At 42.4% G+C, this 25,435-nt stretch overlaps 1 long non-coding RNA gene across 1 annotated transcript; it reads left to right on the forward strand.

The window, feature by feature from the left end:
- Positions 1–5,362: 5,362 nt before the first annotated feature.
- LOC150068517 (uncharacterized) lies at positions 5,363–24,303 on the forward strand. The gene is made up of 3 exons (XR_016537656.1): positions 5,363–5,500; positions 14,650–14,749; positions 24,228–24,303. It is a non-coding gene; the product is annotated as an uncharacterized LOC150068517 (long non-coding RNA).
- Positions 24,304–25,435: the final 1,132 nt, after the last annotated feature.

Below are 25,435 nucleotides of genomic sequence, written 5' to 3' on the forward strand. Positions count from 1 at the left end.
ACAAAAAAAAAAAAACAAAATACCTTAATAGATATTTCACTTATGTACTAGAAAATGATACTATATTTGGTATTTGATGGAACTGAGGCTAGGATAAAGGCCCAAGACTGTCCCTGGGTTGATAACCACTAAAGAGAACCATGGTATTCTATTTTTATATATCTCTGCATAAAAGTTTAAAATGTTTCAAACTATATTTAATCCAGTGAACAATATGTCGATGTGTCATATCACAACTGTGGACAACTGTGGAGAGATAGGGCCATGCTCAATTCTCATCATCTTGAAATTTGTAGTCCTCATTCTGGGAATTTATACAAAAAGAATTGGCTGAGGCCCACTGAAGTGAGGACTGGGAGAGAGTGAATGTCAGAGATCATCACTGAAGCCCTGGAAAGCAATTCACCAGCGAGGGCAGGCGCATGCAATGAGCATCCTGCAGTGGTAAAATGAAGCTGGGGAGGAGCAGGCAGCAGTGGGGGACTGAGCATGTTATATTCCAGGGCAGGGCCAGGGCTTCATGGAAACTCAGGAAGGATTTGCGAAGTGTGAACATGATGCACCAGATATCTATCTGGGAGTTTCAAATAAGACCTCACCAGTCCCCACAAGAAATACAGTTCACAGGCAAACACAAACACAGACTTAAACGCACAAGGATAGAAACTATATTCCAAGCAAATGGAACTTGAAAACAAGCAGGAGTAGCTATACTCATATCTGATAAGACAGATTTCAACCGTGAATTCGTTAAAAGAGACAAAGAAGGTCACTTCGTACTGATAAAGGAAACCATCTGTTTAGAGGATATCAAAGTTGTTAAAATAAAGGACATTCTTTACTGAAATAGAGGGTGTAATCCATAGGTTCATATGTAATAACAAAAGACCTAGAGTAGACAAAGCAATTCTAGGCAAAAAGAGCAATGCAAGTGGTATTACAATACCAGATTATACTATAGAGCCATAATAACACAAACAGCATGGTATTGGCACAAAAATACACCAGATGATCCAGAAATAAAACCACATACCTATAGTCAACTTATATTCGACAAAGGAGTCAGAGATATACAGTGGAATAAACATAGCCTCTTCAATTATTGGTGCTGGGAAAACCGGACAGCCCCATGCAGAAAACTAAAAATGCATCCCAGCCTGTCACCATGCACAAATAGTAACTCAAAATGGATCAAAGACCTCAATATCAGACCTCTGAAACTGCTACATGACAGAGTAGGAGAGACACTGGAACTCATAGGCACAGGCAAAAACTTCTTGAATAGAGTCCTAGGGTCACAACAGATTGGAGAGAGACTCGATAAATGGGACTACCTAAAAATAAAAAGTTTCTGCACAGATAAAAGAATAGCTACTAAAGTAGAAAGACAGCCAATCAACTGGGAAAAGATATTTACCAATAATAAATCAGACAGATGATTAATATCCAATATCTACAGGGAACTCAAGAAACTAATCCCCCCCAAACCCAACAAACCATTCACTAAATGGGCAAGGGAACTAAAGAGAGACTTATCAGAGGAAGAAGTAAAAATGACAAAGAAATATATGAGAAAATGCTCATCATCCATGGTCATAAAGGAAATGCAAATAAAAACAACCCTAAGATACCACCTTACCCAACAAGAATGGCCAAGATTCTAAACTCAGACAATGACAAATGCTGGCAGGGATGTGGAGAAAGAGGAATCCTACTACACTGCTGGTGGGAATGTAAACTAGTACAACCACTCTGGAAGGCAGTTTGGAGGTTTCTTAAAAAACTACTACGATACCACCATACCACTCCTGGGCATCTACCCTGAACATCATAACCCAGGATATGATCAGGACACCTGCTCAGCTATGTTCATCTCTGCACTATTCACAATAGCCAGGCGATGGAAACAATCCAGATGCCCTACTGGAGATGAATGGATACAAAAAATGTGGTACCTATATATAATGGAATTCTACACAGCCACCAGACAAGATAAAATAATGGCATTCACTGGGAAGTGGAAGAAACTAAAGCAAATCATGTTGAGTGAGATAAGTCAAGACCAATGGAACAAAAGGCGCATGTTCTCCTTAATATGTGGATATTAGATCCAAACAGTACAAGAGGGATGACTCAATACTTGGGTACTCAAGGTCCTTGCTATGAACTTGGAGATATAAATATAATCGATGATGGCATATATGTTCTATAGACTTCATGAAGGATTATATAGAGCAATATGCATCTACGACAAAGCCTCAGCTTAATTTTAATTATGTTCTAAAATTTATGTGCCAGCGATTGTATATAGAGATTCTATTCTTGAGTACTTGTTTGTTAAACTTGACATTTGAAGTATGATGTAAAAATCAGTGCTAATAAAATCTTTTAACCTAGATACATAAGGCCATATAGGATGAGGCTAAATGAAAGGACCTTCAGGATATGGAAACAAGAGCTCTATAATGTGTGATTATTGTTCTTTTTTTTTTGCCAGTCCTGGGCTTGAGCTCAGGGCCTGAGCACTGTCCTTGGACTTTCTCAAGGCTAGAGCTCTACCACTTGAGCCTCAGCACCACTCTGGCTTTTTTCTATGTATATGGTACTGAGGAATCAAACCCGGGCCTTCGTGCATGCTAAGCAAGCACTCTACCACTAGGCCAAACTCCCGGCCGGTGATTATTGTTCTTCGTGTACTATGTTGCCCCTTCGTTGATCTCATATTTTATTTTTGCCAGTCCTGGGGCTTGATCTCAGGGCCTAGACACTGTCCATGAACTCTTCTTGTTTTGACTCCTGGTTGAGAGGGTTTTTCTCAATAGAATAGCTTCCTGATTGTTTTTTGTTTGTTTGTGTTTAGGATTTCTGAGAAGAAAATAACACTTAAGTCTGTGGGAAATCAAAACATCTTCCCTTCATTCTGTTTTTATTGTTAGTAATGTTTAATCTATAAATAAGAATGAGGTGACCCAGGAATGAATACAAGTCCAAAGTAAAGTTAACTAGCTTTTATTGAATTATTAAATACCACTTTTGCAAGGGCATCAAGTGAACCAATAGATTTTAAATTATTGCCATTGTCTTTCTAAGAGAAAGTGGCACAGAAAGATTTTAACAGTGTCTAAGCAGGGCTGGGCATGGGCAAAGCTGTCCCCATAATAGGCAACCAACTTATTAAAAGTCCAAAAGTACTTATCTTAGCCAGGTGCCATGGCTCATGCCTGTAGTCCTAGCGAATCAGGAGGCTGAGATCTGAGGATTGTGGGTCACGTAAGGTTTGCCAAAGGAGAACGTCATGTGGTTCAGGCAGAAAAGAGGTTACTGGGAGGAAAGCAAACTGCTCGCCAGCACAAGATGGAGCCTGAAAAGAGGGAAGAAAAGAAGAGAAGAGAGGAAGGAAAGAAGAGAGGAAGAAGGGAACTTGGGGTTATATAGGGAAAAGGCAAGAGGTGTAGCCATCTGGACGTGGAAGTGACCTCAGAGCCTGGGGAATCTCTCACTGTCCAAAGGCATGACCTGGCGGTTCAGGAAGTGACTTCAGTGGATAAGGAAGTGACCTTACAGTCTGGGGTCCTTTGCCAACTCACAGTCAGGTGAGTGACAGTCAGGTGATTACCAGCTAGGCTACATTGCTGTCTTTCAGGAAGAGGAAATGGGGAGAAGACTGTTCTCCCAGGCAGGCTTAAGAGTTCAAAGCTAGCCAGGCAAGAAAGTTTTTAAGTCTCTTATTTTCAATCAATAAACTATATCACACACACACACACACACACACACACACACACACACACACACACACACAGAGAGAGAGAGAGAGAGAGAGAGAGAGAGAGAGAGAGAGAGAGAGAGAGAGAGAGAGAGAGACACCCAGAAACAGAGCTGTGGTTCAAGTGATAGAGAGCTAGCCTTGAGCAAAAGAGGCTCAGAAACAGCCCCCAGGCCCTGAGTTCAAGCTCCAGGACTGGCACACACAAACAAAATCTGGAAGTGGAGATATGGCTCAAATGGCAGCATCTGCCTTCAGTGAAAAACCTAAGGGACATCATGTAGGCCCTGAGTTCAAGCTGCAGTGTTTACACACACGCATGATAGGTAAAGTGTTGTTGTTATCTGATCACTCACTGAGAAACGCTCCATTCTGCAAAACTCCAAATGCACCTGTTTCTCCTGATGACTGAATGAAGAGCCTTGGCACAATTGTGGCTCAAGTGGAACAAAAGGACGAATCTGCTTGCTCTGGTGGTGGCCATGACCAGATGCCCAGCCCGTGCGGGTTAAGCACATTTTGCTACTGGCCTAAAGCTCGTTTTCACAGGGATCTTTCTGGTAAATCCCTTGGTTTAGAACTGCCAAGGAAAGAATGCACATGGGCCAGTAGGGACCATGACAAAAATATGCTTTAGCAAAGTGCTTGTTTCAGGAGATTAACAATGCGAGTCACCAGAATAATGAATGCTTCCCAGCAGCTTCCAACACCGAAGGCTGAGATGGACATTCCTATTCTCTGACAGAATTGGCAGTTTTTCCCTCTCTGGATCATCTTGATAATGCAATGCACCTCAGTGCTGGGTCGGGCTATTCAGAGCCAGTGTTCCATTCTCTAAATTTTAGTCTCCTCTTGCTGCAACCAGCATGAAAATAGGTGTTTGACTAGAAGCAACCAGAGTGGAGCAGACGGATGCTGTCCATTCATTCAGACCCTACTAATTCAGCGAAGCGCCACTGTGCAACTTTGTGCACGGCACCATTAGAAACGGGATAGTATTCTCTTACTGATTATGTAACCTGGTTGGCTTGGGATTCACTATGTAGCCCAAACTGGCCTTGGTCATCCTTCTTCAAACTCCCGAGGGCTGGGATTACAGATATGCACCACCATGCCTGGCCCAAATGTCTATTTTAATTTACATAAGTCATGATTTATTCCTGGTTGTGACTCAGATTATGAAAGGAGAAGAGCATGTCAGGAGAACATAAAATGTGGGTATCTTTAAATCTGACATTTGATGGGAGATTTGATTCAAGAATGAATGAGAACCAGGTGCTGGTGGCTCACACCTGTACTTCCAACAACTGGGGGGTGGCTGAGATCTGAGGATCTGTAGGTAGCCAGAAAATCGCCATTACAAGATGGCGCCGATTCCCGCTGTTTGCCTTGTTATTCTGTATCTGTTGATCCGTGAAGTTAAGGAAATAGAATGCTTAGTCAGGCTCCTCCAGCGTGAACCGAAGTCTGCCTGCCGCCGTATCAGGGTCCGCCCAAAGTGTGCTATATGATTGGCTTGTTTACAAGAGGAAGCAAAACTGATTGGTTAAGAGAGCCTTATAAGGCGGGGTTAAGAGGAAGTGGGAGGAGAAACAAGAGGGAGACGGGAGGAGAGAGAGACTGCGAGCTTGCTGAATAAAACGTGGCTTGAGAAGAAGTCCTAATTGTTGCGATTTTCCTTGCCGGCCGAGGGGATCGCGACAACTGGAGGCCCGTACGGGGACTTCAGAACTCAAGGTGGTGCACCGGTAAGTCCCAGGTAAGGGGGACCAATTTATTTTGCTCTCCTCTGTAGGTAAAGAGAGAGCGGGAAAGGCTCTGGAATGGGGGCTCAGAACCGTCACAGTGAGTGACTGCTCTTGACGCTGCTGCAAGCTAAGAACTTGAAAGTGAAACAAAGTACCTTGAGACTTTTCCTCCTTAATGGGGAGGAGGTGGCCCCTTGGTTCTCTGTGTCAGGAAATCTGTTGTTGCCTACTTGGGATAAGTTAGGGAGAGACTTGGACGCCCCGGCAGATCAAGCATGTCTAGGGCCCGGAGTAAAACCCATTTGGAAACTAGTTAGGAGCTGTTTGTCTGATGAGCGCTGCTCCGGCGCTAGTGGAAGGAAAGATAGCATTGGAGGAATTTAAGGAGGAAAGGTCAGAATCCAGGAGTGAGAAGTCGGGGGAGGATCGAAAGATTCCTTCTATTTATCCCCTCTTGCCACCTGGAAATATGCAGGGGGAGTCTGATCCGGAAGAGCCTGCGTTAGGTGCAGTATCTCGACTTAGTATTATCTCAAACTGGAAAAGGTCGCGTAAGAGAACTGACCTTAATGCAGGGCAGGAAGCTCCTCATTTTGAGGCGCTGCCCCCTTCTTACCCTCTTCCTACCCCGCCTGTTGCGGGTGTTGGACGCTCCTGAGCTCCAGAAGTGTGGAAACAAGTACAAAAGGAACTTTGTCTCAGATGCCCAAGAATCAGAGATACCGTGAGCCCATAGACTTTAAAACCATTAAAGCACTGGCCGAGTCAGTCCGTACCTACGGAGTGGGGGCTTCCTTTACTGTAGCTCAGGTGGAGCGCCTTAATAGACACTGCATGACCCCGGCAGATTGGGCTTCGCTTGCTCGAGCTTGTCTCAGCCCTGGGCAATACTTGGACTGGAGAGCTTTCGTTATGGAGTATGCCACTGAACAAGCTGCAATTAATGCGAATGAGGGAAGGCCCTATTGGAATAGAGATATGCTATTAGGATTGGGAAATTTTGTTAACGATCAGAATGGATTTCCCGCTGATGTTTATGGCCAAATTAACCAGATAGGCATTAGGGCATGGAAGGCTCTTCCTAATAGAGGGGAAGTTGCAGGAAATCTTACTAAAATTATTCAGGGGCCTTTAGAACCTTTTTCTGATTTTGTCGCCCGAATGGTTGATGCAGCTGGAAAAATCTTTTGGGACGCTGATAGGGCCATGCCCCTTATTCAACAATTAGTATTTGAGCAGTGTACTAAAGAATGCAGAGCAGCAATCACCCCATACAAAGGAAAAGGTATTGAGGTATGGATGAAAGTATGTAGGGAAATTGGAGGACCCCTTACCAATGCTGGTTTAGCCGCCGCCATAGTACAAATGACAAGACAGGGACAAAAGGGAAGCAATGCATGTTATAAATGCGGTAAGCCAGGTCATATGAGAAAAAACTGCCCGGAGAAAAATAGTAAAGGGAATGCAGGAAATCAGCCCCAAGGACACCCTTTACCAGGTCTTTGCCCCCGGTGCAAGAAAGGTAATCACTGGGCCAATGAATGCAGGTCAGTAAAGGACAAAGAAGGGCGGCTTTTACCTCCACTCAACCAGCAGGGTTCAAAAAACGGGTACCGGGGCCCACGTCCCCAGGGCCCTGAAATATATGGGGCAATGACATCTGCCTCCAGGCCAGTAACAGAGACATGGCCAACCCTTCGGCAACCGAGCCAGCGAGGAGAGCCACTCCTGGGTCAGCAGGACTTGACCTCTGTTCCACCATCAGACTCATATTAACCCCAAAAATGGGAGTCCAATTAGTGGACTCCGATCTCAAGGGCCCCCTCCCTACAGGTACGGTGGGTCTTTTAATTGGCCGTTCCTCTTCCACCCTAAAAGGCCTTAGAATTCACCCTGGAGTAATAGATTCTGACTATCAAGGTATAATTAAAATCATGGTGGAATCCCCCCGGGGAATTTCAGCCATCTCGCCTGGGGACCGCATAGCTCAATTATTGTTACTTCCTAGCTGTCATAAACTGTTCCCTGCAAAAAACATTAGTCGAGGAAATCGAGGTTTTGGATCCTCAGGAGGCAATGCAGCCTATTTATCCATGGATCTTGAAGAACGACCTGTCCTACAACTATTAGTAGATAGAAAGTCTATTTTAGGATTGCTGGATACTGGAGCAGATAAAAGTATTATTTCTAATCAGGATTGGCCAAGAGCCTGGCCAATACAGGTCGCTTCGCAATCCTTACAAGGATTAGGTTATGCATCTACCCCAAGCATGAGTGTGGCTATGTTGCACTGGAAAGATCAGGAAGGACATAGTGGACTTTTCCAGCCCTATGTGGTCTCTATACCATATCCCTTTGGGGTAGAGACATCCTAAGACAAATGAAATTCAAACTTACCAATGACGCTCCTAGCAAAGCAGAAAAAATCATGTCAAATATGGGTTACCAACCGGGTCTTGGATTAGGGAAACAATTACAGGGACGTACTTCCCCTATCCCAGTGAAACAAATTTCTAAACACCAAGGTCTGGGTTTTTCTTAGGGGCCACTGAGGAGACCATGCCCATCCAGTGGAAGACAGGGGACCCTGTGTGGGTTCCTCAGTGGCCACTTCCCTCTGAAAAATTACTTGCAACCCAAGCCCTGGTACATGAACAGTTGGATTTAGGACATGTCCACCCCTCAGTGTCTCCGTGGAATACTCCCATATTTGTTATCAAAAATAAATCTGGAAAATGGCGACTATTACATGATTTGTGAGCAATCAATAACCAAATGCAAATCATGGGGCCTATTCAACGAGGACTGCCTTTACTTTCTACTTTGCCTCGAGAATGGCCCATAATTGTTATTGATATAAAAGATTGCTTCTTTTCCATTCCATTGAACAGTATGGATACTTGTAGGTTTGCTTTTACCCTACCCTCTATAAACCAAGAGAGCCCAGATGAGCGTTTTGAATGGGTTGTACTGCCTCAGGGAATGGCCAATAGCCCCACCTTGTGTCAATTGTATGTACATGAAGCCTTAATTCCTGTTCAGGAGAAGTTTCCATTGGTGCGGTGCTTGCACTATATGGATGATATCTTGTTGGCTTCCAAAGATCAGAATGTATTGGACAAGGCTTTTGCCATATTAGTTAATTGCCTGGAAAATAAAGGATTATTTATAGCCCCAGAAAAGGTACAGAAGGATAAAATGGTGCAATATTTAGGAAGTAAAATAACATCCCATAAAATAAGGCCTCTGAAGTGGCAACTGCGAAAAGACCATCTTAAGACTTTAAATGATTTTCAGAAGCTTTTGGGAGACATTAATTGGATTCGAACCTCCTTGCCTATGAGTAATTGTGAATTGAAGCCCTTATATGATTTATTGCAAGGTTCATCTGCCTTGGACTCACCGAGAGAGTTGACCCCTGCGGCTAAAAAAGTTTTAGAAATTTTAGAAGAAAAATTAAATTCGGCATTTTTACAAAGAGTAGAACCGGAGCGAGAAATTTCCTTAATTATTTTAGCCTCGTTCCAACAACCTACAGGAGTGTTATGGCAGGACGGACCTTTAGCGTGGATCCATCCAAAAATGTCCCCCGCCAAATCCATTGAATATTATCCCACAGCAGTTGCCAATTTATCTATTTTAGGAATTAAATTTAGTATACAACATTCTGGCTATCAGCCTAATTTTCTTCTAGTCCCCTATAATACCCATCAAGTTCAAGTTTTAAATGCCACCATTGATGAATGGGCTATTTTAAATTGTATGTTTATTGGGGAAAATGATAAATCATTATCCCAAAAATTCTCTTTTACAATTTTTTGAGGACCATCCGGTTGTTTTTCCTGTAATTACTGCCAAGCAACCTATACCCGGGGCAGTTAATATTTTTACTGATGGTTCCAACAATGGTTTGGGAGCCTATTTGGTTGAGGGTCAAGAACCAGTATTATGTCAGTTTCAGCCTGGGTCGGCACAACAAATAGAATTGCAGGTTGTTATTTCTGTATTTAAAAATTGCTCTTTCTCTTTTAATATCATTTCTGAATCTGCATATGTAGTTAATGCTTTGCAGTTTTTAGAAGCTGCAGGACCCATAAGTAAAAGTGGCACTGTATGTAATTTGTTTATGCAATTGCAGGAATTAATTTGTGCTCGCAAAGCCCCTTTTTTCCGATTGCATATACGTGCCCACACAGGTTTGCCTGGGCCCCTAAGTCTAGGCAACGATGTAGTGGATAAGTGTACGCGTATGCAAATGGATTCTGCTGTATTTACCCCAGAAGTGCAGGCCCAAGAATTTCATAGTCAATTTCATGTTAATGCTCGCACCCTGCAATCTCGGTTTAAATTGTCTCATCAAGCGGCCAGGCAAATTATATTAAATTGCCCAAAATGTGTTACCCATCTTCCAGTTGTGCCATTGGGTGTTAATCCCCGTGGCTTACTTCCCTTAAAAATTTGGCAAATGGATGTTACTCATGTTACAGAATTTGGGAAGTTAAAATATTTACATGTTTCAGTTGATACATGTTCGGGAATTATTCATGCCACCCCTTTAGGGGGAGAGACTACTCATCATGTAATTATTCATTGTTTGGAAGCTTGGGCTTCCTGGGGAATGCCTTATCTTATTAAAACAGATAATGGTCCTGCCTATACTAGTAAACAATTTGGTGCCTTTTGCCAAACCATGGGAGTGCAGCTTTCCCATGGATTGCCTTATAATCCTCAAGGTCAGGGCATTGTGGAACGCGCTCATCGCACCCTAAAAATTTATTTCCAAAAACAAAAAGGGGGAATTGGGTATAAAAGGACACCAAAAGAAAGAACTTCATTAGCCCTTTTTACTATAAATTCTTTAAATTTGGATATTCAAGGCCATGCTGCCGTGGAGCGGCACACCACTCCAATTATAGGGCAATTCAAGGGATTGGTAAAGTGGAAGGACATATTAACTGGCCAATGGAATGGGCCAGACCCCGTGCTCTCATGGGTACGAGGAGCAGTTTGTGTGTTTCCACAGGACTCACAGGATCCTATTTGGGTGCTGGAACGACTAGTGAGAAAGGCGCAAGAAAATGGTCATAAAGAAGATATTGCTGATAGCATTAATTTGCCCGCTGGTGGAGCCTCATCTACTATGGGCCGTGATGAAGACGTTCCCATTACCGATGCCCGTGACTAGTACCTCTAAAGTCTTTCCATATATTTTTACTACTAATTCTTCATGGCAATTACCTTATGTGCCTTTTGATAATGAAATAGGGAATTTTACCTTGTCTGTGAATTTGAGTTTTTCGTTATGCTTTACCCTTAATTTTAGTAGTCACTGTATCTATTTTCATACCCAAAAGGTGGGCATGTTTAATAGTTCCTCTAAACAACAAGAGATGCAGGTTGTTGGGTTTTCTGCCACTGTTCCCACCTCTGCCTTTCGTAGCTTAGAAGGCCCCCCTCCTGTATTTTATCCTAGATGTACAAGTCGCATGACTTGGCCCTGGGAGTGGACGGGATGTCAAAGCCCCTCGTTTTCCAGTTTAAATAATGGTTTTACCTTTTCTCCTAAGATAGCCACTTTTGCAAATAATTTGTATGTTGAAAAAAATTATGATTATAATTTTCAGGGACCTAGGGAAAATGCAGAAAATCCATTTAATGTATGGCTAATTTGTGGTCAATATGCTTGCACTGTTAGTAATGCTTTAGCTTTTTTAAAATCAGGGGAAGTTTGGTATTGCAATAGTACAGTAAAAATTCAAATTAATATGCTAATTAAAAAATATAACAATATAGAAAATAGCAAAATTGTTGGTGCTTCCATGTTTAATGTGACTTTAAAAGAAAATTGTAAGTTTAAAGCAAAGTATGTAGCCAGCCCTGTGTGTGTTTGGCCTCCCTTTATGTTTTTGGTTTTTTCTTCTCAATGTGTTGAGAGATCCTTGTTAAATTGTTCCAATAATCATTGCCATTTGAGCCAATGTTGGAATGCTAGTGAATATGATTCTGCTGTAGTTATGAGGATGCCTACCTTTGTTCCTGTCCCGGTCCGAGTGCAAGAAAAGGACTTAGTTGTGAAACTAACGCGACCCAGACGTGATCTTGGCGTTACAGCATTGGTCGTCTTGATTTCGTCACTGATTGCCACAGCCACTGCCAGCGGGGCCACTCTGATTACCACAGTCCAGACTGCCACAGCCGTCAGTACTTTATCTGAGGCAGTCTCTCAGGCGATGGACACTCAATTACAAGTCAACCATCATCTTGCTCGAGGACTTATGTTATTAAATCAGGGAGTGGACTTGTTACAGGAACAGATGGACCTTATGTATCATTATGCCCAACTTGCTTGTGTGGGTACGGGTAGTGGATTATGTATTACTTCTTTGACTTATAATAATTTTTCTCATGCTGCCAATTTGTCTAGAAGGTTAGGGAAAATGTTGACGGAATCCTGGTCTTTAGAATTTGAAAATCTTACCAATCAGTTGCGCTACGAAATTATGATTGTTAATACCACACGGGTGAATATTGCCACTGTGGAAGATTTTGTAAATTGGGTTTCCAGCTCTTTTAATTGGATTAAGGAATGGGCAGGATGTGTATCTTTAATTGTATTGTTAAGCGTGGGTCTAGGCATTTTGTGTTGGATTGTGTTTGCATTACGCAGACAAATACTGAGGCAGAGGAAGCGCGATCAACTGATAATAAAACAGGCATTAATGGCTATCACTATGGAACAACCCCCCCAGGTATGGTTAAGCATGCTGGACCAGTAGTCAAAGACGGGTAAGAGAGGAGATTGGTCTTGATACCAACCTAAGACAGACCACGATGCATGCTCGAGTATCTTGTGTCCATGACGGGTAAGGATCAAGAGGCATCTCCCCAACCTAAGACAGGCATGGTCCCTTGCTACTGTGGTGGGAAGGACAGGAGGTTCTGCAGGCCTCGTGCCCTTCCTACTACAAATAAACAAAAATGGGGAGATGTAGGTAGCCAGAAAATCGCCATTACAAGATGGCGCCGATTCCTGCTGTTTGCCTTGTTATTCTGTATCTGTTGATCCGTGAAGTTAAGGAAATAGAATGCTTAGTCAGGCTCCTCCTGCGTGAACCGAAGTCTGCCTGCCGCCATATTAGGGTCCGCCCAAAGTGTGCTATATGATTGGCTGGTTTACAAGAGGAAGCAAAACTGATTGGTTAAGAGAGCCTTAGAAGGCGGGATTAAGAGGAAGTGGGAGGAGAAACGAGAGAGAGACAGGAGGAGAGAGAGACTGCGAGCTTGCTGAACAAAACGTGGCTTGAGAAGAAGTCCTAATTGTTGCGACTTTCCTTGCCGGCCGAGGGGATCTCGACAAGGATCCAGATAGACTTTGTTGTTGTTGTTGTTGTTGTTGTTGTTGTTTTGCCAAGGTTGTCTTTGTCAGATTCTCAGCCTCCTGAGTAGCTAGGGTTACAGGCATGAGCCACCAGCACCCAGTCTCAGTTCTTTTTTTTAACTGAACAGAGTCCCTTCTTAGGGAGTTGAACTTTTCTAGGTGCAAATGTTTCCTTCTCCAAGAAAAGACACATGCTTTTCTTGCCTCTGCAGCCAGCTTTCCTCCCTTACCCGAACTGGCTCCCAACTTGGATCTGCTCCCCAGATTGCTGAGAGTTTTAAGGACCTGGTTGGGGGCCGGGACACTTTAGAAATCTCAGCTGTGTGCATGCCAAACTCTTGGCAGGAAGTTGGGCCTGGAGATCCAGGCTCTGGTGCTGGAAAGCAGCAGCCTTGTCTCTTTTTACCATACCTGGCTTCTCACCAGGCGGGCAGAGACAGGGCTCGTGGCCATGGCTGAATTTCTTCCCTCTGCTCTAAGAGTTGGCTGAGACAGCTGTATTCAGTGACCTCCTAAAAGTTTCCCATTCGAAAAACATTGTTTCATGTTGATCTTATCATGTAGCATTTCAATTGGTGGAGTTTCATTATGTACATAGAAGATTAAATCATTTGACATAGGTATCTTTTATAAGTAGCACAGAGAAGAAACTCATACTTGAAAATATTTTCTGGTGGGACTTTCCAATCTGAACAGTTGGCATAGTGCTGGTGAATAAACTAGAGGTCCAAGAAACTGGTCTCTCCGTCCTTTTCCTGAAATACTTAAGCTTCTGTCCAGGACTGAAGAATCAACTTGAAATGTCTCTAAAATAAAAGATTAAGTCAATTTAATTTTTTTTTGGCCAGTCCTGGGGCTTGAACTCAAGGACTGGGCACTGTTCTGGGCTTTCACAAGGTACTCTACCACTGGAGCCTCACCACCACTTCCAGCTTTTTCTGTGTATGTGGTACCAAGGAATCGAACCCAGGGCTTTGTGCATGCTGGGTAAGCACTCTACCACTAGGTCACACTCCCAGCCTGTAAATTTAAAATTTATAAATTCATAATGAGAAAAATATTTGTGTGCCTGTTCAGTGGCTTGAACTCAGGGTTGGGCACTGTCCCTGAATTTTTGTGCTCAGGTCTAGCACTCTCTATAGCTTGAGCCACAGCTCCATTTCTGGTTTTCTGGTGGTTAATTGAAGATAAGAGTCTACCAAACTTCAAACTGCAATCCTCAGTTCTCAACCTCCTGCTGGCTAATTACAAGCATGATCTACCATCTCCCAACTATAATGCCAACTTAAAAAATAAACACATTGGTTCCCTTCGAAGGATGTTAGTGTTACAACAGCCTTCTGAAATATTCTGAAAACAGCCAAGAAGCTCTGAGCTGACTTCTCTGTGAGACTAGGCCTCTTAGCTGGGGTTTGATTGTCGCTCCCAAGTGCGTGTCCTGGAAAGCTAATCCTCAAACTCATGTTGGTGGATTTGGAGGTGAGATCTTTGGGAGGTAATGGGGTAAAATGATGTAGTAATAGGATGGGATTAATGGCTCAAAGGAAGAGAATCTTGAGGTGACCGGGAGGACGGGCCTCAGCAGATGCCAGCTCTTTGATCTTGAACTTCCTACCCTGCAGAACTGTGAGCAATAAATGTCTGTTTTATAAATTAGCCAGCCTCAAGCATTCTGTGTTAGTAGCAGAAAGTGGATGAAAATGGGTACCAATATTGATAAGAAGGAATTTCTTTTCTCTTTCTTCACACAATATTTCAAGGAAAGAGAAGAGAAGAAGGATGGACACCCGTGGCTGATGCCTGTAATCTTAGCTACTCAGGAGGCTAAGATCTGAGGATCACGGTCCAAAGGCCGCCCAGGTAGGAAAGTCCATGAGACTCTTGTTTCCAATTCACCACCAGAAAGCTGGAAGTGGAGCTGTGGCTCAAAGTAGAAGAACACCAGCATTCAGTAAAAAATGAGAAGCAGAGCGTGATCACAATTTCATGGCAATGGGAGGTTTTTGTTTTGTTGTTTGACTTATTGCATTTTTAGAGATACCTTAGCGAAATATTTGTGAATGAAACAAGATCTTAGCTGCAATTCACTTCTGTCTATTGTTCAATGTGGAGGAAGAAGAACTCAAATTTATAAATAAAACCTGAGTGGGCAAGAGCTTGTGGCAGTTTTAGCTTCATAATTTGTATAGTCATGCTCATTTTCTAATGTCTCCTTTATTTTTTAAATATTCTTCTTTAATTGTAATTAATATAAGGGTTACAGTCACCAGATAGAAGGTGCATTAATTCACAAACATTGATACCCCTTCTTATATTTTTGTCCCCATTTCCCTCCCCACCCTCTCCCCTCATCTTGTTTTTCCCCCTTCCTTATCCCATTTCAAATAAATAAACATATACAATATACCAGATAACAAGGTAAGATACTGTAACAATATGAGATAACCAAGGGATAGCAAAAGAGATGAGATATAGTACATTAAGAACAATAATCACACATTATAAGGCTCTTGTTTCCATATCCTGGAGGTCCTTTCATTAATGTCTCCTTTACTACCTGTGTGAAATTGTCCATAATCAAAAGAGGCTTTTGCTCAGTACTGGTGGCTCATGCCTGTAAATCCTAGCTCCCAGGAGGCTGAGATCTGAGGATCACAGCAAAAAAGGCCATGAGACGCCTATCTCCAATTAATCAGCAAAAAGCCACAAGTGGACATGTGGCTCAAGTAGTACAGCACTCACCTTGAGTGAAAAAGCTCAAGGACAGTGAACATACCCTGAGTTCCGGTCCCAGATTGGCATAAAAAAGGGGTAGTGGTAAGCCACCAACCAGAGAATGTATTTCTTAGAAATGAGAATTTGAGTCAGCACAGCAGTGAATGCCTATTCAAGAAGCAGAAAGTAGAAAGACTGTAGCCCAAGGCATTCTGGGCAAAAATATAACACCCTACCTAACAAAATAACTAAAGCAAAAATGACTGGCAGTGTGGCTCAAGTAGTGCAAGCTTTAAAGGCTGTGTTTCAGGCTTCTCTAGATGGAATCCCATCAGATATGGTTAATGAACTCATTCTCAATTCTAGTAAACTCACTTTAGCCTGATACTTTTATAAACACTATCTCCAAGTAAGGTCACATTCTGGGGTACTGCACTCAAGACGCCACCACATGAATGGGAGAAGGTCACAATTCAACCATGACACCGGCTTTGTCCGTGGGGAGAGTTGCATTAGCTTAGACTCCCCGTTTTCTGGGCACATCATGGGGCTCCAGTCCCCACTTCCCTTGTTCTCCTCCTTAGCCTTTGGGCTTTAGAATCACATCCCTGCCTGGCTTCTGACACGGGTCCGCACTGTGGCCTGATGTTGCCAGTTCTGGCTCTGGGTGGTCTGCCTTGTGGCAGATCCCATCCCATCACTGTGATTTTGTCCTTGGTTGCTGTTTTTTTTTTTTTTAATTGATTTTACTGCATAAATTTTAAAGCTGTAGATTTTTTTCCTTTCCATCTGAGACCAGGACTCAAAGTAGTACCTAATGCTTTCACTCATTAACTAGTGCTCCACCAATGGAACCACCCCCACCCTCACCCCAGATGTTTATCACCTGCTGGCAGGCACCCAATCACTGGTGGAGGGGGAAGGAAGGAAGGAAGGAAGGAAGGAAGGAAGGAAGGAATAATCAAACACTCATGTGAGGGACTCTTCAAATTAGTTTTAATAATGTGCTATGGACCCCGGTAGCTGATGCACCAAACCAGCAGCATCCAGAAGCCAACAGTATATGAGAATTTCCCCCACAAAACCACCATCGATGCTGTTTGTCATCTGTTACCAGAACAAATGGGAAAAAAGCCTTACCCTATTATACCTGTAATCTAGACTTCTGGCTAGCTTGTCTGCATTCTTCATCACCATGCTTCTTATATTCCACATATGACAGCTATGGGCATCCATTGTCTTGGTTAAAGAGTACCAGGTATGGTTAACCTGGGACGTGGAGATATCTGTGCTAGTCTTGTGATTTCCAAGTGACAGGTGTGCCCCAGGGTACCAAGGCAAGAGAAGTAATTACATTTTGAACCCTCAATGGCAAATAAAAAGAACAATAAGGGAGTCATGTGGGAAGATAAGACCACAGACAAGAGAACCAAGAAACATGGGGAAATTCTGAGGGCATAGACCTAGGAGAGAAGGGGTAGGAGTGGGATACAGTGAGTTCTGCTGAGAACCCATCAACATCAATCTAAGGCTGGCTGTGGGTGCTGAAAAGATGCAGCCAAGCAGATGTGACTTGTCTTCTTCCTGGGCTTGAGCTCAGGGCCTGAGCACTGTCCTTGGACTTTCTCAAGGCTAGAGCTCTACCACTTGAGCCTCAGCACCACTTCCAGCTTTTTTCTATGTATGTGGTACCCAGGAATTGGGTCTTCGTGCATGCTAGGCAAGCACTCTACCACTAGGCCAAACTCCTGGCCCCAAGTGCCATGATTTTTGAAGTAGGAATAGATGTGGAAATATGTTTACATGGAATATGTTAGAGTTCCTCCTTTTGTATCTTTTTGGGCATCTTTAGAGAGGCAGCAACAGGTAAACGGAAAGCAGGAAAGGACATTGATAGGAAAAACTGAGAAAATACCTTTTGTCCAAAAGAAAATAAAACTACATATTTTTGTTATGTCTAAAGAAGTCATAATTAGTCAGAATATCACTTGACATACTTGTAGTTGATTGAATTCTCATTGTGTGTGTGTGTGTGTGTGTGTGTGTGTGTGTGTGTGCCAGTTCTGGGACTTGAACACTCTTGGAAAGCTTATTTGCTCCAGTCTGGTGCTCTGCTACTTGAACCACCCCTCCACTTACAGTTTTATTTATTTTTTTTTTTGCCAGTCCTGGGCTTGAGCTCAGGGCCTGAGCACTGTCCTTGGATTTTCTCAAGGCTGGGGCTCTACCACTTGAGCCACAGCACCACTTCCAGCTTTTTTCTATGTATGTGGTACCGAGGAATCGAACCCGGGTCTTCATGCATGCTAGGCAAGCACTTTAACCACTAGGCCAAACTCCCAGCGCCTAGTTTTTGTTTTTTTAACTGGGTAATTGGAGATAAGCGGCTCTCAGATTTGTCTGATGGAGATCCTCAGACCTCAGCCTCATGAGTCACCCAAAATCGGCCCCTATCTCAAAACATTTTTTTTTTCTTTTTGGTGCCAGTACTTGAACTTGTCCTGGTTGTTATCCCTTAGCTTTCCCCCTCAAGAGGGGTTGCTTTACCACTTGGCTATACCTCCACTTCTGGCTTCTTGCTGGTTAATTAGAGATTAAGAAAAAAACAACTGTGACTTTCATGTCCAGATTGGCTTTGAACCACGATCCTCCGATCTCACCGTCCTAAGTGGTTAGGATTACAGGTGTGAGCCACCAGCTTCTTTGGCTCTGGCGATTGGGCCTGTTTTCCCCGCTCTGAGCCTCCTTTGGGCTCTTCCTGCTAGTGCACGAGGGACAGCAGAAGGAAGGCACTGCTTGGTTAATCATCACCTGCTAGCTGTAGCTTGTTTTTCCCCCGGTGAAGCATGTTCTCTTTCCAGCTGAGGGAGCCTGAGTTTCTGGCCACATGACGTGGCAGGGTTTGTTCCTGTGTTGTCAGGGTGGGGATTTGTTTAGTTAAAAGCTGGGGACACCTTATTACTTTTTGTAATAAGGCTGCCTGTTTTTAAACCAGAGACCTGGTGTATGTGTTGGGGGTGGGGGGAGAAAGAAAAGGAAACGAGAGAAGACTTCTTTGAAAAGATGACTACTTCCTTTGTCTGTGTGTGCTGGGGCGAGACAAGGCTAAATTGTAAGTGCTAGGCTGTTTCTCCTTCAACACCACCTTCCAGATGTGTTTTCAAGCCTTAATTTCTCATGGTTTCCTGAACCTTAACTCAAACCATAGAGCATTTAGAATGCAAGTTTTGTTTTTGTTTTTGTTTTGCCCGTCCTGGGCTTGAACTCAGGGCTTGAGCACTGTCCTTGGACTTTCTCAAGGCCAGCACTCTACCACCTGAGCCACAGCTTCACTTCCAGCACTTTCTTTTTTCTTTTTCCCACTGCTCTTTCTGGTAGCCTATCTCCCCTCCACTGCCCTTACCCCAGTAGCCTCCTCTTTTTTTTCTACTTGTATTTAACTCCTGACATCACTATTCCTCCTTACAGCGGAAGTAAATCCCCACATCAAGCACATCCTGGTCTGTCTCATTTCTTTACTTCATGTCTCTTTCCTCACCCCCTCTGTTCCTATAATACTACACGAAAACCCAGTCCTTAGTACATGTAATGAGACGGGGTATGCAGATTAATCTACCAGTGATGTACTATGGCATTTTGATTTGGACTTGGTATTAGAGCTGCCATGCAGTACTACACCAGTGGTGAGAAGCTTCTTATCACCTAACACCTAGCCACTGAAGTCACAGAGAACTGGTCATTAGGAAGTAGCCAAAAGCCCATACTTCACACAGTCTTCAAATGGTAAAGGCAATGCAGAAATGAAGAAATGTGAAAGCAGTGGACACAAAACACCCAGAAAGTAAAAATCATACAGCAAGTGGGCATGGTGGCTCATGCCTGTAATTCTAGATTCTCAGGAGGCTGAAATCTGAGGATCACAGTTCAAAGCCAGCCCAGGCACTAAAGTGTGTGAGACTCTTATCTCCAATGAACCACTAGAAAACCAGAAGTGACACTGTGGCTCAAGGGGTAGGGCAGTAGCCTTGAGCTGAAGAGCTCAGGAACAGTGCCCAGGCCAAGAGTTGAAGTCCCACAACAGACCAAAAAAAATCATACAGCAAAGGAACAGAATGATAAAAGTAAAAGAACCCTCATACATGGAGCTCGAAGGACTGTTGCTAAAAGGTTCAATGAAATGAAAGAGGACCTTTAGAAATAAATTTGTGACTATGAGGAGGATGCTAAGAGAGAAATAAAGGAATTAAATGAAAGCACAGATAAAAACCTAAATAAAACCCAAGCAGATGCAAGTAAAGGGCTAAATAAGCTCAAAGATAACTTAGTTACATGGCTAAAAGAGGTCAAAGAAGGCACAGATAAATTAATGAAGCAAGCAAGTCAATGTAAGACATGAAAAAGGACCCCCATAAAAGACAGAAATTGGGTTGGGAGTTTGGCCTAGCATGCACGAAGACCCAGGTTCAATTCCTTGGTACCGCATACATAGAAAAAGCCAGAAGTGGTGCTGTGACTCAAGTGGTAGAGCTCTAGACTTGAAAAAGCCCAAAGGACAGTGCTTAGGCCCTGAGCTCAAGGCCCAGGACTGGCAAAAATAAAATAAATAAATAAATAAATAAATAAAGCGTGTTTCTTAAAAAAAAAAAAAAAAGACAGAAATTCTGAAAAAAAAAACAACACATGATCAGGCTGAAGGCCAAGAGATAAAAACTAAAGTAGAGGGCCAGAAGAGTGGCCTAGTGGTAGAGTACTTGCCTAGCATGCATAAAGCCCTGAATTCGACACAGAAAAAGCCAGAAATGGTTCTGTGGCTCAAGTGGAAGAGTGCTAGCCTTGAGCAAAAGTGCTCAAGGACAGTACTCAGTCTCTATTAGAACATCCAATAGACTGGGCCAGCAAAGAACCTCTCAATGACGTATTATAATTGAAACATTAAGCATAGAAAAGAAAAAAAGAATGTTTTAGATTGTGTGTGAAAAAAAAAGAAAGAGATCACTTTTGAGAGAATCTATCAGAATAAAAGCAGACTTCTCAATAGAAATTATAAGTCAAGGGCTAAGTGTGTGGCCTAGTGGTTGAGTGCTTGCCTAGCATGCACAAAGACCTGGGTTCAATTCCTTGGTACTATATACACAGAAAAAGCCAGAAGTAATGCTATGACTCAAGTGACAGAGTGATAGCCTTAATCAAAAGTGCTCAAGGACAGTGTCCAGGCCCTGAGTTCAAGCCCCAGGACTGGCCAAAACAAAATTTGTAAGTCAAAGAACATTGAAATAAACCACTGCCAATACAGAATAGTCTAACCAACCAAAAAAGCCAACATTTCATTTTATAACCAAAAAGCCCACAAAATGTTCATGATAAAAAATGGAAAACCATTTATGACCCCTAAACCAGCACTACCATAGACCTAGAAAAACAAGCAAACATACACTTCCTTTTTTCTTTGCTTTTTTTTTTTTGAATGGTCATGGGGCTTGAACTCAGAGCCTTGGCACTGTCCCTGAGCTATTCTGCTCAAGGCTAGTATTCTACTACTTTGAGCCACAGCTCCACTTCCATTTTTATGGTGGTTAATTGGTGATAAGAGTTTCAAGGACTTTTCTGCCCAATCTTGCTTTGAACCACAGTCCTTTGATCTCAGCCTCTTGAACAGCTAGGATTACAGGCGTGAGCCACCAGCACCTGACCAAAGCATATATTTTCTTAAGGGAAAAGGTTGGAAAAATAATCTTCCAATCATATGAACATCACAAACCGGCTGGAGCAGAAATACTCAGATCTGATAAAAAAAATCGATTTCTAACAGAATTTTTTAACAGGTCATTTCATATTAACAAAGGGAGCTTTCAATCAGGAAGACATAATTACTTTTAACATGTATGCACCAAATGCTAAAGCACATGACATAGTCAAATCAACATTACTGGCCTTAAAACACATGAAGCTGGGCGTGGATGGCTTTTCCTTATCATCCTAGCCACTCAGGAGGCTGAGATCTGAGGATTACAGTTTGAAGTTAGCCAGGGTGGGAGAGTCCCTGAGACTTTTCTCTCCAATTAGCCAGCATAAGGCTGGAACTAGAGTTATAGCTTAAGTGGCAAAGTACTAGCCTAGGTCCTAAGTTCAAGCTCCAGAACTGGCACAAATAAACTAATACAGATATCACCAAAATCATAGTTGAAGACATTAACTTCCCAGTCTAACCAACCAATAGATCATCCAGGTAAAAACTCAACAGAAACCTTAGATTTAAATGACACCATAGATCTAACAGACAAGTCTGTAAAGGGTTTCATCCCTTAGCTGGCACAATACACATTTTTCTCAACAGCCTATAGAACATTCTCCAAAATAGACTGCATAGTAGGTCATAGAGAAAAATCTCACTAGGAAGATGTGTTTTTATTTTTGCCAGTCCTGGGGCTTGAATTCAAGGCCTGGGCACTGTCCTTGGCCACTTTTTGCTCAAGGCTAATGTTCTTTCACTTGAGCCACAGCACCATTTCTGGCCTTTTCTGTGTATGTGGTACGGAGGAATCAAACCCAGGGCTTTGTGCATGCTAGGCAAGCATTCTACCACTAGGCTACACTCCCAGCCCTAGCTGATGTGTTTTGTTAGACAGGGAGGAGATAAATGGGAGAGGACAGATGAATGGAGAGAGAAAGGGTAGGAAAATACAATCATAATATTCAATGCAAATGTAAAAAATAAAGTCAGATAACTTGGTAGATGGATATGTGGGGTTAGGAGAATGGAAGAAGTGACACTGGTCAAGATGAGTTGCATTCATAAACCGTCATGTTGAATTGAAACCCTATGGTATGACTACTAGAAGGTAATAAATAGATAAAACTATATATGCTTTAAGAACATAAAATGGTATTTATTGGCTTGTAACTCAAAGTCTGATAAGCATTGTTTCTGATGATCTGATTATTTTGTAACAGTGAAAAACTCTTGGTAAAGATTGGAACAAAAGAAACAAATTTCTTCCAATTTATACCAAAGTTGAATACCAAGAAAAATCAATGTATATCGAAATCACACCAAGAAAGTTTTGTGTTTTAAGTCAAACAGATTTTTGCTCCAAGTTCTTTTTCAACTCCTTCTTCTTCTTCTTCTTCTTCTTCTTCTTCTTCTTCTTCTTCTTCTTCTTCTTCTTCTTCTTCTTCTTCTTCTTCTCCTTCTTCTTCTTCTTCTTCTTCTTCTTCTTCTTCTTCTTCTTCCCCTTCTTCCTTTTTTTCCTCTTCTTCCTCTTCTTCTCCTCCTCCTTCTTCTTTTCCAATCCTGGGGCTTGAACTCAAGGCCTGAGGACTGTCCTTGGGCTTTCACAAGGCTAGTACTCTACCACTTGAGCCACAGCACCGCTTCCAGCTTCTTCTGTGTATGTGGGACCAAGGAATTGAACCCAGGGATTTGTGGATGCTAGGCAAGCACTCTACCACTAGGCCACACTCGCAGCCCTCCAAGCTCTTCTAATTATATTTCATCTTTGTGAATTCCCAGAGAAACATGTTAAAATTGTACATGAGGCAAAACAATTATTTGCTGAGCAGAAACAGTCCACACATTGCAGATTTCCCTATTTATAGAACCTTTCTTTAAAGATCATACTATTCTCAAAAAAATAAAACAAAAACTAACCAACTCAAACTCTTAATAGGTTTCCAAAACCCTTAGAAGATATAGTGTCCTCTGCTAGTACCTCTGGTCTTAAATTTCCACATTAAATTACATGGGTTCAAGACCAGTTTCTGCTTCTTTTAGGATGCTGACCTCTTGAGGTTAAGTTTATTGAATTTGGAACAAGATCCTTTTGTAGGATGATGCTATAAACAGTTAAAAATGTTTGAGGTTTTGTTCCAACTGATGGTCCTCTGTCAGGCTGTCCTATTGCATGGAACCATTGTTCCTGCAGGAGTTGCTATTCAGAGTCGCATTTGATGGGCTTGTTCTACACTGCCCTTTGGGAAGAATTGAGATATGTCTACGTTATTAATAGTCATCACAGGTTGATGATCAATCAGCTAACTGTGGTTTTGATTTGTCCTCCACATTTCATATGTTGGAAACTTAATTCTTTAGTGTGAGAATGTTGGGAGCTGAGGACTGGTGGGAGGTGTTTGGATCACAAATGGAACAATGCCCTTTTCATGAGAATTCTTGCTTTTTAGTTTGAAAAGTTCTCTTTAAATAGTTGTACAAAGACGTTCCAACTCAACTTATCAGTTAATGAGTATAATGCATCTTTGTTACTTTCTTAATTTATTACAAATTGTTATTATAAAGGTGATGTACAGAGGGGCTACGTAAGTCAAGTAAATAGTATATTTCTTCTTCCTTTCTTCCTTTCTTTCTTTTATTGACTATGGGGCTTGAACTCTGGGCTTGGCGCTGTCTCTAACCACTTCAGCTCAATACTAGCACTCTGCCACTTGAGCCACAGCACCATTCTGGCCTTTTCTGTATATGTGGTACCAAGAAATCAAACACAGGGCTTTGTGCATGCTAGGCAAGCACTCTACCACTAGGCCACCTCCTGTCCCCTGTTTTGATTTTTATTGCTAAGATCTTAGATTTTTCATGTGCCTTATCAACACAAATCTGTTTTGCTTATAGGCGTGAAGAGCCTTTCTCATCTTCATACTTCATAGAACTTGCTGCTGCAGTTCCCTGGCTCCCAGAACCCATGAAGATAAGTAGAGATTCTAGATGCTGCACTTTCATAATCTCCCTCTGAGAAAACATCACATGGAGATACAAAGTTCCTCAGTACTGTTCTCATTTAAAAGTGCCAAGATGCATTTAAAAAGATATTCCAAGGGCTGGGAGTTTGGCCTAGTGGTAGAGTGCTCGCCTGGCATGCACAAAAACCTGGGTTCGATTCCTTGGTACCACATACATAGAAAAAAGAGCCAGAAGTGGGTTGAGGCTCAAGTGCTAGAGCTCTAGCCTTGAGAAAGTCCGAGGACAGTGCTCAGGCCCTGAGCTCAAGCCCAGGAGTGGCAAAAAAAAAAAAAAAAAAGATATTCCAAGTCTTTTCAACAAATTATCTGAAAAATGTATAAACAGACCCTTACTCCATACCCTTCAAAAATTAATCAAAAGAGCCAGGCATGGTGGTAGCTATGCAGGAGGCTGAGATCTGAGGATCACGGTTCAAAGCCAGCCCAGGTATTAAAGACTGTGAGACTCTTATCTCCAATTAACCACTAGAAAACTAGAAGTGGTTCTGTGGCTCAAGGGGTAGGGTGGTAGCCTTGAGCTGAAGAGCTCAGGGACAGCATCCAGGCCCAGAGTTCAAGCCCCATGACAAAAAAAAAAATAGATAGAACTAAAATGAAACAATTTGAAAAAAATTACACAGAGGGAAAGGCTTTTGGGCAGTAGATCTGACAGTGATTTATTGCATTTGACTCAAAAATCACAGGCAAAATAAAATGGTAAGTTGTCTTACTTCAAAATTTAAATTTTCTGGCTGGGTGTGATGGCTCACATCTGTAATCCTAGCTACTCAGGAGACTGAGATCTGAGGATTGTGGTTCAAAGCCAGCCGGGGCATTAAAGTCTGAAAGATTATTATCTCCAGTTAACCACCAAAAAACTGGAAGTGGCTCTGTGGATCCAGGAGTAGAGCGATAGCCTTGAGCTGAAGAGTTCGGACCCAATGTTACAGCCCCACAACCACCACCACCAACAACAACAAAAAAGAAATTTAAATTTTCTGTATATCAAAAATTATAATAAGACTGAAAGAACATCCCATGAAATGAGAGAAAACATTTGCAAACCATACAAATCCAGAATATAAAGAATTCCTACAACTC

This window comes from Megascapheus bottae, chromosome 1 (genome assembly GCF_031878675.1).
Source record: "Megascapheus bottae isolate mThoBot1 chromosome 1, mThoBot2.hap1, whole genome shotgun sequence".
In the NCBI taxonomy this organism is placed as follows: Eukaryota; Metazoa; Chordata; class Mammalia; order Rodentia; family Geomyidae; genus Megascapheus; species Megascapheus bottae.